Source organism: Triticum aestivum, chromosome 6A (genome assembly GCF_018294505.1).
Source record: "Triticum aestivum cultivar Chinese Spring chromosome 6A, IWGSC CS RefSeq v2.1, whole genome shotgun sequence".
In the NCBI taxonomy this organism is placed as follows: domain Eukaryota; kingdom Viridiplantae; phylum Streptophyta; class Magnoliopsida; order Poales; family Poaceae; genus Triticum; species Triticum aestivum.
This window is the reverse complement of record NC_057809.1, coordinates 221,000,774-221,015,985: the sequence shown is the minus strand read 5'-3', so window position 1 is coordinate 221,015,985 and position 15,212 is coordinate 221,000,774.

Sequence of the window (15,212 nt, the reverse complement as noted above, 5' to 3'; positions counted from 1 at the left end):
AATACTTTTCCGCCGTCGTAACCTTCTGTACCCGTCAGATCCCATCTTGGGGCCTTTTCCGACACCCTGCTGGAGGGGGATTCGATCACGGAGGGCTTCTACATCGACTCTATTGCCCTTCGATGAAGCGTGAGTAGTTTACAACAGACCTATGGGTCCATAGCTAGTAGATAGATGGCTTATTCTCTCTCTATGATCCTCAATACCATGGTATCCTCAATGTTCTTGGAGATCTATCCAATGTAATATTCTTTTGCGGTGTGTTTGTCGAGATCCGATGAATTGTGGATTTATGATCTATTTATCTATGAATATTATTTGAATCTTCTCTCTATTATTATATGCATGATTTGATATGTTTGTATTTCTCTTCAAAATGTCGGATTGTTTTGGCCAACTAGATTGGTTCTTCTTGTAATGGGAGAGGTGCTGAGTTTTGGGTTCAATCTTGCGGTGATCTCACCTAGTGACAAAGTAGGGGTAGCGAGGCACGTATTGTATTTTTGCCATCAAGGGTAAAAAGATGGGGTTTTCATCATATTGCTTGAGTTTATCCCACTACATCATGTCATCTTACTTAAGGCGTTACTCCGTTCTTATGAACTTAATACTCTAGATGCATGCTGGATAGCGGTCGATGTGTGGATTAATACTAGTAGATGCAGGCAGGAGTCGGTCTACTTGACACGGACATGATGCCTATATTCATAATCATTGCCTTGGATATCGTCATAACTTTGCGCTTTTCTATCAATTGCTCGACAGTAATTTGTTCACGCACCATATTATTTTCCTTCAAGAGAGAAGCCTCTAGTGAAACCTATGGCCCCCGGGTCTATTTTCCATCACATATTTGTAGATCTATAAACCAAAAAACCCAAAAATACCTAGCTGCAATTTATTTATTTTACTTTGTTTTACGTTTTAGTAATGTTTTATATCTATATCTATCAGATCTCATCCTTGCAAGTGACCGTGAAGGGATTGACAACCCCTTTATCGCGTTGGGTACAAGTGTTCGATTGTTTCTGTAGGTGCATAGATTGGAGACTTGCGTGTATCTCCTACTGGATTGATACATTGGTTCTCAAAACTGAGGGAAATACTTATCTCTACTTTGCTGCATCACCCTTTCCTCTTCGTGGGAAAAACCAACACAAGCTCAAGAAGTACCAGGAAGAAATTCTGGTGCCATTGCCAGGGAGATCTGCATCAAGCCTACCAAGTACCCATTATAAACTCTCATCTCTTGCATTACATTATTTGCCATTTGGCTCTCATTTTCCTCTCCCCCACTTCTAAAACATTTTCAAAAAAACACAAAAAGATTTGCCTTTTTATTCTCCCTTTTTCCATTTGTCTTTTCGTTTGCTTGTGTCGTCACGATGTCTCAAGAAAATACCAAGTTGTGTGACTTTTCCAATACTAATAATAATGATTTTATTAGTACCTTGATTGCTCCTGCCACTAGTGCAGAATCTTATGAAATTAATGCCGCTTTGCTAAATCTTGTTATGAAAGATCAATTTTCGGCCTTCCTAGTGAAGATACAGCATCCCATCTAAATACTCTCCTTGAGTTGTGTGATATGCAAAAGAAGAAAGATGTGGGTAACGATATTGTTAAATTGAAGCTATTTCTGTTCTCACTACGAGATCGTGCAAAACTTGGTTTTCATCTTTGCGTAAAAATAGTATTGTTTCATGGAATAAGCGTAAAGATGCTTTTATTTCCAAGTATTTTCCTCCCGTTAAGATCATCTCCCTTAGGAACGATATAATGAATTTTAAGAAACTTGATCATGAACATGTTGCACAATCTCGGGGGAGAATGAAATTGATGATAAGAAATTACCCTACTCATGGTTTAAGTTTATGGATGATCATACAAAAAAATTATGCTGGATTGAATTTTGCATCTATAAATCTTTTAGATTCAGTTGTGGGAGGTACTTTTATGGAAATTACATTAGGAGAAGCTACTAAACTCTTAGATAATATTATGGCTAATTACTCTCGATGGCATGCCGAAAGATCTTCTACTAGTAAAAAAGTGCATGTGATTGAAGAAATTAATACCTTAAGTGGAAAGAAGGATGAACTTATGGATTTTTTTTGTTGTAAGAGTGCTCCTATTTATCCTAGTGATATGGCTTGGTCTACTTTGATTGAGAACGATAATGAATCTATGGATGTGAATTTTATTGGTAGGAACAATTTTGGTAATAACGCGTATAGAGGTAATTTCAACCCTAGGTCGTTTCCTAGTAATTCCTCTAATAATTATGGTAATTCCTACGACAATTCTTATGGAAATTATAACAAGATTCCCTCTGATCTTGAGAAGAATATTAAAGAGTTTATTAATTCCCCAAAAAAATGCAATGCTATGGTTGAAGAAAAAATGCTGAAGATTGATGATTTGGCTAGGAACGTTGATAAAATTTCTCTTGATATTGATTCTTTGAAAATTAGATCTATGCCACCTAAGAATGATATTAATGAATCTCTGAAATCTATTAGAATTTCTATTGATGAGTGCAAGGAAAGAACCGCTAGGATGCGTGCTAAGCGAGATTGGTTTGTAAAAGCGTGATCTTCTAGGTTTTGTGAAAATAATGATGAAGATCTTAAAGTGATTGATGTGACTCTTATTGAATATTTTTTTCTAATATACATATTGATAAAGATGGGACTGGAGATTAGTCAACTTTAGCTAAAAGGCATCCCAATGATTCAGAGTTTATAGATCTTAATGCAAAAATTGATAAAAGTAGGATTGGAAAGGTCAAAACTTTAAGTAGAAATGAACCCACTCTCTTGGATTTCAAGGATTTTAATTATGATAATTGTTCTTTGATAGATTGTATTTCCTTTTTGCAATCCAAGTTGAATTCTCCTCATGCTTATAATCAAAATAAAGCTTTTACTAACCATATCGTTGATGCTATCTTTTGAAGAAAAACTTGAGTTGGAAGTTTCTATTCCTAGAAAGCTTTATGATGAGTGGGAACCTACAATTAAGATTAAAATTAAGGATTATGAGTGCCATGCTTTGTGTGATTTGGGTGCTAGCATTTCCATGATTCCAAAAACTTTATGTGATGTGTTAGGTTTTCCATGAATTTGATTATTGTTCTTTAAATTTGCATCTTGCGGATTCCACTATTAAAAACATATGGGAAGGATTACTGATGTTCTTATTGTTGCAAATAGGAATTATGTGCCCGTAGATTTTATTGTGCTTGATATAGATTGCAATCCTACATGTCCTATTATTCTTGGCAGACCTTTCCTTAGAACGATTGGTGCATTTATTGATATGAAAGAAGGAAACATTAGATTTCAATTTCTGTTAAGGAAGGGCATGGAACACTTTCTAGGAAAGAAAGTTAAGTTACCATATGAATCTATTATGAGAGCTACTTATGGATTGCATACCAAAGATGACAATACCTAGATATATGTTTTATGCTTAGCTAGGGGCGTTAAACAATAGCGCTTGCTGGGAGGCAACCAATTTTATTTTTATGTTTTTAGTTTTTGGTTCTGTTTTTCTGTAAATACACATTATTACCTCTGTAGTAATTGTGTTTTGTTGTTTTAATTTGTGTTTGAGCCAAATAAGACCTTTGGGATGGCTTACGGTGATAGTTGATTTGATCTTGCTGAAAATCAGAAACTTTTGCGCTCAGTAAAACAATTTTAAAAAATCACAGAAGCGTGATTTTGATCTTATTTTTTACAAAAGATTTATATACAAATTTCCAAGGTGTTTTTTTGATAGAAAGACTGTAAGGGAACCCCCTACAGCATAATTGGTGCAACAAACCCAAATTGCAAGTACCAAGCCTTGAACCTGGGTGGGTGGGAAGGCACCAGCCCCTTCCCACCACTAGGCTATGCCTTAGTCTGCCAAATTGGTTATCCTAATGTTTCACAAGTTTTGTAGTTGCACAACTATTCGAAGTTTTCAGATTGCTACAGAGTGTTTTGTTTTTGGCAAATTCTGTTTTCTATGTGTTGTTTGTTTATTTTGATAAATCTATGGGTAGTATCGGGGGCTATGAACCATGGAGAAGTTGGAATGCAGGAGATATTACACCAATATAAATAAAGAATGAGTTCACCGCAGCAAAAAGTGGTGATTTATTTTCCTATACTAACGGATCTCATGAGTTTTCTGTTAAGTTTTGTGTTGTGAAGTTTTCAAGTTTTGGGTAAAGATTTGATGGATTATGGAATAAGGAGATGCAAGAGCCTAATATTGGGGATGCCCAAGGCACCCCAAGGTAATATTCAAGGACAACAAAGCATCTATGCTTGGCAATCCCCCGGATGGCATCCCCTCTTTCGTCTTCGTCTATCGGTAAGTTTACTTGAGGACCACATGATATGTGTTTTGCTTGGAGCGTCTTGTATGATATGAGTCTTTGATTTTTAGTTTGCCACAATCATCCTTGCAGTACAAACCTTTTGAGAGGGACACACATGAATCATGAATTTATTAGAATACGCTATGTGCTTCACTTATATCTTTTGAGATAGGAAATTTGCTCTAGTGCTTCACTTATATCTTTTAGAGCATGCGGTGGCTTTATTCTTTAGAAATTGTTGAACTCTCATGCTTCACTTATATTATTTGGAGAGTCTCTCTAAGCATCATGGTAGTTAGCTTAGGTTATAAATTTAGTCCTAATATGATGGGCATCCAAGAGGGATATAATAAAAACTTTCATATAAAGAGCATTGAATACTATGAGAAGTTTGATTCCTTATGATTGTTTTGAGATATAAATATGGTGATATTAGAGGCATGCTAGTGAGTAATTGTGGATTGGTTGAAATACTTGTGTCAAAGTTTGTGATTCCTGTAGCATGCACGTATGGTGAACCGTTATGTGATGAAGTAGGAGCATGATTTATTTTTGATTGCCATGCTTTGTGTGGAGGTCGGTAGTGGGAGATGGTTAACTCGTACCAACCTCTCCCCTAGGAGCATGCGTCTAATACTTTGTTTTGATAGCTAATAAATTTTTGCAATAAGAATGTGAGTTCTTTATGACTAATGTTGAGTCCATGGATTATACACACTCTCACCCTTCCACCATTGCTAGCCTCTCTAGTACCACATAACTTCCACTAATGCATCAAACCCACCATATACCCTTCCTCAAAATAGCCACCATACCTACCTATTATGACATTTCCATAGCCATTCTGAGATATATTGTCATGCAACTTCCACCGTCCATTTTATTATGACACATACCATCATTGTCATATTGCTTTGCATGATCGAAGAGAGCTAGCATGATGTTTCCATTTGATGTCATTTGCTACGCTAGATCATTGCACATCTCAGTACACCGCCGGAGGCATTCATATAGAGTTATATTTTGTTCTAGTATTGAATTGTAAGTAAATAAAAGTGTGATGATCATCATTATTAGAGCATTGTCCCATGTGAGGAAAGGATGATGGAAGCTATGATTCCCTCACAAGTTGGGATGAGTCTCCGGACTTTACAAAAATAAAAGAGGCAAAAGAAGCCCACCAAAAAATGAGAGAAAAGAGAGAAGGGGTAATGCTACTATCCTTTTACACACTTGTGCTTCAAAGTAGCACCATGATCTTCATGATAGACTTCCTATGTTGTCACTTTCATATACTAGTGGGAATTTTTCATCATAGAACTTGGCTTGTATATTCCAATGACGGGCTTCCTCAAATTTCCCTAGGTCTTCGTGAGCAAGCGAGTTGGATGCACACCCACTTAGTTTCTTTTTGAGCTTTCATGAACTTATAGCTCTAGTGCATCTGTTGCATGGCAATCTCTACTCACTCACATTGATATCTATTGATGGGCATCTCCATAGCCCGTTAATACGCCTAGTTGATGTCATACTATCTTCTTCTTTTTCGTCTTCTCCACAACCACCATATTCTATTCCACCTATAGTGCTATATCCATGGATCACACTCAGGTATTGCGTGAAAGTTGAAAAAGCTTGAGAATACTAAAGTGTGAAACAATTTCTTGGCTAAAACCAGGGTTGTGCATGATGAAATACTTCGTGTGATGAAGATGGAGCATAGCAGACTATATGATTTTGTAGGGATAACTTTCTTTGGCCATGTTATTTTGAGAAGAAACGATCGCTTTATTAGTATGCTTGAAGTATTATTGTTTTTATGTTAATATTAAAGTTTTGTTTTGAATCTTATGGACCTGAATATTCATAGCACAATGAAGAACATTACGTGGATAAATATGTTAGGTAGCATTCCACATCAAAAATTCTGTTTTTATCATTTACCTACTTGAGGACGACCTGGAATTAAGCTTGGGGATGCTTGATACGTCTCCAATGTATCTATAGTTTTTTATTGTTCCATGCTATTATATTATCTGTCTTGGATGTTTTATATGCATTAATATGCTATTTTATATTATTTTTGGGACTAACTTATTAACCCAGAGCCCAGTGCCAGTTTCTGTTTCTTCCTTGTTTTTGAGTTTTACGGAAAAGGAAAATCAAATGGAGTCCAAACGGAATAAAACTTTCGTGATGATTTTTATTGGACCAGAAAACACACGTAGGACTTGGAGATGAAGTCCGAGGAGTCCCAAGGAGGCCAGAATCCTCAGGGGTGCGCCCTAGGGGGGGCGCCCTGAGGGCTTGTGGGCCCCTCGGAGCTCCTCCAACCCTAATCTTTGGCCTATAAATTCCCAAATGACTAGGAGCGTCCACCAAAATACTTTTCCGCCATCGAACATTCTCTACACGTGAGATCCCATCTTGGGGACTTTTCTGGCACCCTGCCGGAGGGGGATTCCATCACGAAGGGCTTGTACATCAACTCTATTGCCCTTTCGATGAAGCGTGAGTAGTTTACCACAAACCTATGGGTCCATAGCTAGTAGCTAGATGGCTTCTTCTCTCTCTTTGATCCTCAATATCATGCTCTCCTCGATGTTCCCAGAGATCTATCCGATGTAATATTCTTTTACGGTGTGTTTGTCGAGATCCGATGAATTGTGGATTTATGATCAATTTATCTATGAATATTATTTGAATCTTCTGTGAATTCTTATATGCATGATTTGATATCTTTGTATTTCTCTTTGAATTATCAGTTTGGTTTGGCCAACTAGATTGGTTCTTCTTGCAATGGGAGAGGTGCTTAGTTTTGGGTTCAATCTTGCGGTGATCTCACCTAGTGACAAAGTAGGGGTAGTGAGGCACATATTGTAATATTGCCACCAAGGGTAAAAAGATGGGGTTTTCGTCATATTGCTTGATTTTTTTCCTCTACATCATGCCATCTTACTTAAAGCGTTACTCTGTTCTTATGAACTTAATACTCAAGATTCATGTTGGGTAGAGATCGATGTGTGGAGTAATAGTCGTAGATGCAGGAAGGAGTCAGTCTACTTGACACGAATGTGATGCCTATATTCATAATCATTGCCTTGGATATCGTCATAACTTTGCGCTTTTCTATCAATTGCTCAACAGTAATTTGTTCACCCACTGTATTATTTTCCTTCAAGATAGAATCCTCTAGTGAAACCTATGGCCCCGGGATCTATTTTCCATCATATATTTTCAGATCTATAAACCAAAACCCCAAAAATACCTCACTGCAATTTATTTGTTTTAACTTTGTTTTACGTGTTAGTATCTTTATATCTATGTCTATCAGATCTCATCCTTGCAACTGACCGTGAAGGGATTGACAACCCTTTATCGCATTGGGTGCAAGTGTTTGACTGTTTGTGTAGGTGCATAGATTGGAGACATGCGTGTATCTCCTACTGGATCGATACCTTGGTTCTCAAAACTGAGGGAAATACTTATCTCTACTTTTCTGGATCACCCTTTCCTCTTCAAGGGAAAAACCAACGCAAGCTCAAGAAGTAGCAGGTCCCTGGACCATGCCAGCATTCGGATGCACACATCTGGAGGATCACTCGGGTCGCTCTACAGCACTCGGATAACCACGCGTCACTCGGCGGACGATCAACCACTCGGACTTACAGGCAAGAAGGCGTCGTGGGAGCTGCAACGGTCGAGGAATCCTAAGTCGTCCACTAAATAGAGTTATAACTACTGTTACCTATAACTGCTGTAGTATAGGCTCATTACACTAGTAAGTGCCTCATTCAATGGCATTTATTGCCTCGGTTGCATGGGAGACATGGGGCTGCAACGCACTCTATATAAGCCGCACCCCTCTCCATAGCCGGACACGTTCAACCTTGTAATCCTATCCATCAAATCAAAGCAAGCCTTGGGGCATGAGACGTAGGGTTTTTACCTCCACTGAGTGAGGGGCCTGAACTCCTTAAACACCGTGTGTTACACCTATGCCCTAGCTAGGCTCTGCCCCTTATTCGTACCCCTAGTACTCATTGTCAGTATCATAACCCCGACAACAAGTTGAAGGGGTTGACTATGATGAGACTTACTCACCCGTAGCGATGCTTAAGTCTGTCTGAATCATGTTAGCAATTGCCGCATTTTATGATTATGAAATCAGGCAAATGGGCGTCAAAACAGCATTCCTTAACGGGTTTCATAAAGAAGTGTTGTATATGATGCAACCAGAAGGTTTTGTCGATCGTAAAGGTGCTAACAAAGTGTGCAAGCTCCAGCAATCCATTTATGGATTGGTGCAAGCATATCAGAGTTGGAATATTCGCTTTGATGATGTGATCAAAGAATATGGATTTATACAGACTTTCGGAGAAGCATGTATTTACAAAAAAGTGAGTGGGAACTCTGTAGCATTTCTGGTGTTATATGTGGATGACATATTACTGGTTGGAAATGATATAGAATTTCTGGATAGCATAAAGGGATACTTGACTAAGAATTTTTCAATGAAAGACCTCGGCGAAGCAGCTTATATATTAGGCATCAAGATCTATAGGGATACATTGAGACGCTTAATAGGACTTTCACAAAGCACATACCTTGACAAAGTTCTGAAGAAATTCAAAATGGACATGTCAAAGAAAGGGTTCTTGCATGTGTTGCAAGGTGTGTAATTGAGTCAGCCTCAAAGTCCGACCACGATAGAAGATAGAGAGAAAATGAAAGTCATTCCTTATGCCTCAGCCATAGGTTCTATTATGTATGCCTTGCTGTGTACTAGACCTGATGTGTGCCTTGCCATAAGTTTGGCATGTTGGGGAACATAGCAATAATTCAAAATTTGCCTACGTGTCACCAAGATCAATCTAGGAGATACTAGCAACGAGAGAGAGGGAGTGCATCTTCATACCCTTGAAGATCGCTAAGCGGAAGCATTGCAAGAACGCGGTTGGAAGAGTCGTACACGTAGCGATTCAGATCGCGGCCAAATCCGATCTAAGCACCGAACAACGGTGCCTCCGCGTTCAACACACGTGCAGCCCGATGATGTCTCCTGCGCCTTGATCCAGCAAGGAGAAGGGAGAGGTTGAGGAAGAAGTTCCAACAGCAGCACGACAGCGTGGTGGTGATGGAGTGGCAGTTCTCTGGCAGGGCTTCGCCAAACTCACGCGAAGGAGGAGAGGTGTTAGGGAGGGGAGGGGCTGCGCCTTGGATGTCGTGTTGCAGCCCTCCCCTCGCCCCTCTATTTATAGGGAGAAGGGGAAGGGGGCCGGCCCCTCTAGATGAGATCTAGAGGGGGGGTGGCGGCCAAGGTGGAGGGGGCTTGCCCCCCAAGCAAAGGGGCGTCCCCCTTTAGGGTTCCCCCCAAACCCTAGGCACATGGGCCCTAGGGGTATGGCGCCCAGCCCACTAGGGGCTGGTTCCCTTCCACCTACAGCCCATAAGGCCCTCCGGGACAGGTGGACCCACCCGATGGACCCCGGAACCCCTCCGGTGGTCCCGGTACAATACCGGTATACACCCAAACATTTCCGGTGACCGTATGATGACTTACCATATATAAATCTTCACCTCCGGACTATTCCAGAACTCCTCGTGACATCCCAGATCTCATCCGGGACTCCGAACAACATTCGGTAATCACATACAAGTCTTCCTAATAACCCTAGCGTCATCGAACCTTAAGTGTGTAGACCCTACGGGTTCGAGAACCATGCAGACATGACCGAGACAACTCTCCGGCCAATAACCAACAGCGGGACTGGATACCCATGTTGGCTCCCACATGTTCCACGATGATCTCATCGGATGAACCACGATGTCGAGGATTCAAGCAATCCTATATACAATTCCCTTTGTCAATCGGTACGTTACTTGCCCGAGATTCGATCGTCGGCATCCCAATACCTCGTTCAATGTCGTTACCGGCAAGTCACTTTACTCGTTCCGTAATGCACCTTTATAACCAGAGATACCTCTCCGTCATACGGAGTGACAAATCCCAGTCTCGATTCATGCCAACCCAACAGACACTTTTGGAGATACCTGTAATGCACCTTTATAGCCACCCATTTACGTTGTGATGTTTGGTGCACCCAAAGCATTTCTACGATATCCGGGAGTTGCACAATCTCATGGTCTAAGGAAATGATACTTGACATTAGAAAAGCTATAGCAAACAAACTACACGATCTAGTGCTACGCTTAAGATTGGTTCTTGTCCATCACATCATTCTCCTAATGATGTGATCCCGTTATCAATGACATCCAATGTCCATGGTCAGGAAACCATGACCATCTATTGATCAACGAGCTAGTCAACTAGAGGCTTACTAGGGACATGTTGTGGTCTATGTATTCACACATGTATTACGGTTTCCAGTTAATACAATTATAGAATGAACAATAGACAATTATCATGAACAAGGAAACACAATAATAACCATTTTATTATTGCCTCTAGGGCATATTTCCAACAGTCTCCCACTTGCACTAGAGTCAATAATCTAGTCCACATCACTATGTGATTGTACTGAATCCAACACCCATTGGGTATGTTCATATCTTGCTTGTGAGAGAGGTTTATCAGTCAATGGTTCTGAACCTTTTAGATCCATGTGTGCTTTACAAATCTCTATGTCATCTTGTAGATGCAGCTACCACGCGCTACTTGGAGCTATTCCAAATAACTACTCTACTATACGAATCCGGTTTACTACTCAGAGTCATCCGGATTAGTGTCAAAGTTTGCATCGACGTAACCCTTTACGACGAACTCTTTTACCACCTCCATAATTGAGAAAATTCCTTAGTCCACTAGTTATTAAGGATAAGTTCGACTGCTGTCATGTGATCCATTCCTGGATCACTCTTGTACCCCTTGATTGACTCATGGCAAGGCACACTTCAGGTGCGGTACACAGCATAGCATACTGTAGAGCCTATGTCTAAAGCATAGGGGACGACCTTCGTCCTTTCTCTCTCTTCTGCCGTGGTCAGGTCTTGAGTCTTACTCAATGCTCACACCTTGTAACACAGCCAAGAACTTTGTTGATCTATTTTTAACTCCTTCAAAATCTTGTCACGGTATGTATTCATTTGAAAGTACTATTAAGCATTTTTTATCTATCCTTATAGATCTTGATGCTCAATGTTCAAGTAGCTTAATCCAGGTTTTCCATTGAAAAACACTTTTCAAATAACCATGTATGCTTTCCAGAAATTCTACATCATTTCTGATCAACAATATGTTAACAACATATACTCATCAAAAATTCTATAGTGCTCCCACTCACTTCTTTGGAAATACAAGTTTCTCATAAACTTTGTATAAACCCAAAATCTTTGATCATCTCATCAAAGAGTACATTCCAACCCCGAGATGCTTACTCCAGCCCTTAGAAGGATTGCTGGAGCTTTGCATACTTGTTAGCATCTTTCATGATTGACAAAACCTTCTGGTTGTATCACATACAACCTTTCCTCAAGAAAAACATCGAGGAAACAATGTTTTGACATCCTATCTGCAAGATTTCACAAATAATGCAGTAACTGCTAACATAATTCCAACAGACTCTTAGCATCGCCACGAGTGAGAAAGTCTCATCGTAGTCAACTCCTTGAATTTGTCGGAAAACATCTTAACGACAAGTCGAGCTTTCTTAATAGTGACACTTACCATCATTGTTCGTCTTCCTTTTAAAATCCATCTGCACCCAATAGCCTTACGACCATCAAGTAGTTCTTCCAAAGTCTATGCTTTGTTTTATACATGGATCCTCTCCCAAATTTTATGGCCTCAAGCCATTCATCGGAATCCGGGCCCACCATCGCTTCTCCATAGCTCGTAGGTTCATTGTTGTCTAGCAACATGACTTCCAAGACAGGATTACGTACCACTCTGAAGTAGTACACATCCTTGTCGACCTATGAGGTTTGGTAGTGACTTGATCCGAAGTTTCATGATCACTATCATAAGCTTCCACTTCAATTGGTGTAGGTGCCACAGGAACAACTTCCTGTGCCCTGCTCCATACTAGTTGAAGTGATGGTTCAATAACCTCATCAAGTCTCCATCATCCTCCCACTCAATTCTTTTGAGAGAAATTTTTCCTCGAGAAAGGACTCGTTTCTAGAAACAATCACTTTTGCTTCCGGATCTGAAATAGGAGGTATACCCAACTATGAAGATGCATTTATCCTCTTTGGGTTCGTGCTTATCAGCCTAAAAAATTTTCACATAAGCGTTGCAGCCCCAAACTTTTTAGGAAACGACAGCTTAGGTTTTTCTAAACCATAGTTCATACGGTGTCGTCTCAACGAAATAGCGTGGTGCCCTATTTAAAGTGAATGTGGTTGTCTCTAACGCCTAACCCATAAACGATAGTGGTAATTAGATAATAGACATCATGGTATGCACCATATCCAATAGGGTGCAGTTATGATGTTCGGACACACCATCACACTATGGTGTTCTAGGCGGTATTAGTTGTGAAACAATTTCCACAATGTCTTAATTGTGTGCCAAACTCGTAACTCAGATATTCATCTCTATGATCATATCATAAACATTTTATCCTCTTGTCATGACGATCTTCAACTTCACTCTGAAATTACTTAAACCTTTCAATAATTCAGAATTGTGTTTCATCAAGTAAATATACTCAGCATCTACTCAAATCATCTGTGAAGCAAGAACATAACGATATCCACTATGTGCCTCAGCACTCATTGGACTGCACACATCAAAATGTATTACTTCCAACAAGTTGCTTAGTTGTTCCATCTTACTAAAAACAAGGTCTTTCAGTCATCTTGCCCATGTGGTATGATTTGCATGTCTCAAGTGATTCAAAAACAAGTGAGTCCAAACGATCCATCTGTATGGAGTTTCTTCATGCATAGCTACCAATAGACATGGTTCACATGTCTCAATCTTTTAAAAACGAGTGAGTCCAAAGATCCATCAACATGGAGCTTCGTCATGCGTTTTATACCAACATGACTCAAATGGCAGTGCCACAAGTATGTGGTACTATCATTACTATCTTATATCTTTTTGCATGAACATGTGTATCACTACGATCGAGATTCAATAAACCATTAATTTTTTGGTGCAGGACCATTGAAGGTATTATTCAAATAAACAGAGTAACCATTATTCTCCTTAAATGAATAACCGTATTGCGATAAACATAATCCAATCATGTATATGCTCAATGCAAACACCAAATAACAATTATTTAGGTTTAACACCAATCTTGATGGTAGAGGGAGCGTGCGATGTTTGGTCACATCAACCTTGGAAACACTTCCAACATATCGTCATCTCACCTTTAGCTAGTCTCTGTAGCCTTTTATTTTGAGTTACTAACACTTAGCAACCGAACCAGTTTTTTGTTACCCTGGTGCTACTAGGAGTACTAGTAAAGTACACAATAATATAACGTATATTCAAAATACTTCTGTCGACCTTGCCAGCCTTTTCATCTACCAAGTATCTAGGGTAGTTCTGCTTCAGTGACCGTTCCCCTCATTACAGAAGCACTTAGTCTCGGGTTTGGGTTCAACCTTGGGTTTCTTCACTAGAGTAGCAACTGATTTGTCGTTTCATGAAGTATCCCTTATTTCCCGTGCCCTTCTTGAAACTAGTGGTTTAACCATCAACAATTGATGCTCCTACTTGATTTCTACTTTCGCGGTGTCAAACATCGCGAGTTGCTCAAGGATCATAATGTCTATCCCTGATATGTTATAGTTCATCATGAAGCTCCAATAGTTTGGTGGCAGTGACTATGGAGAACCATCACTATCTCAGCTGGAAGATTAACTCCCACTCGATTCAAGCGATTGTAGTACTCAGACAGTCTGAGCACATGCTCAATGATTGAGCTTTTCACCCTTAGTTTGTAGGCTTAAGAAACTTTTCAGAGGTCTCATACCTCTTGACATGGGCACTAGTCTGAAATCCCAATTTCAGTCTTTGGAACATCTCATATGCTCTGCGACGTTTCAAAAACGTCTTTGGTGTCACAATTCTAAACCGTTAGCATTACGCACTGAACTATCATGTAGTCATCAAAACGTGTATGTCAGATGTTTCCCAACATCTACAGATGATGCTCGAGGTTCAACACACTGAGCGGTGCATTAAGGACATAACCCTTCTGTGCAGCAATGAGGACAATCCTCAATTCACGGACCCAATCCGCATAATTGCTACTGTTAACTCTCGACTAAATTTTCTCTAGGAACATATCTAAAATAGTAGAACCAAAGTGTGAGCTACGACATAATTTGCAAAGACCTTTTGACTATGTTCATGATAATTAAGTTCATCTAATCAAATTATTTAATGAACTCCCACTCAGATAGACATCCCTCTAGTCATCTAAGTGATACATGATCCGAGTCAACTAGGTCGTGTCCGATCATCACGTGAGACGGACTAGTCATCATCGGTGAACATCTTCATGTTGAGCGTATCCACTATACGACTCATGTTCGAACTTTCGGTCTTCCGTGTTCCGAGGCCATGTATGTACCTGCCAGGCTCGTCAAGTTAACCTAAGTGTATTGCGTGTGTAAATCTGGCTTACACCCGTTGTATGTGAACGTTAGAACCTATCACACCCGATCATCACGTGGTGCTTCGGAACAACGGACCTTAGCAACGGTGCACAGTTAGGGGAAACACAATTCTTGATATTTTAATGAGGGATCATCTTATTTATGCTACCGTCGTTCTAAGCAAATAAGATGTAAAAACATGACAAACATCACATGCAAATCATAAAGTTACATGATATGGCCAATATCATCTTGCGCC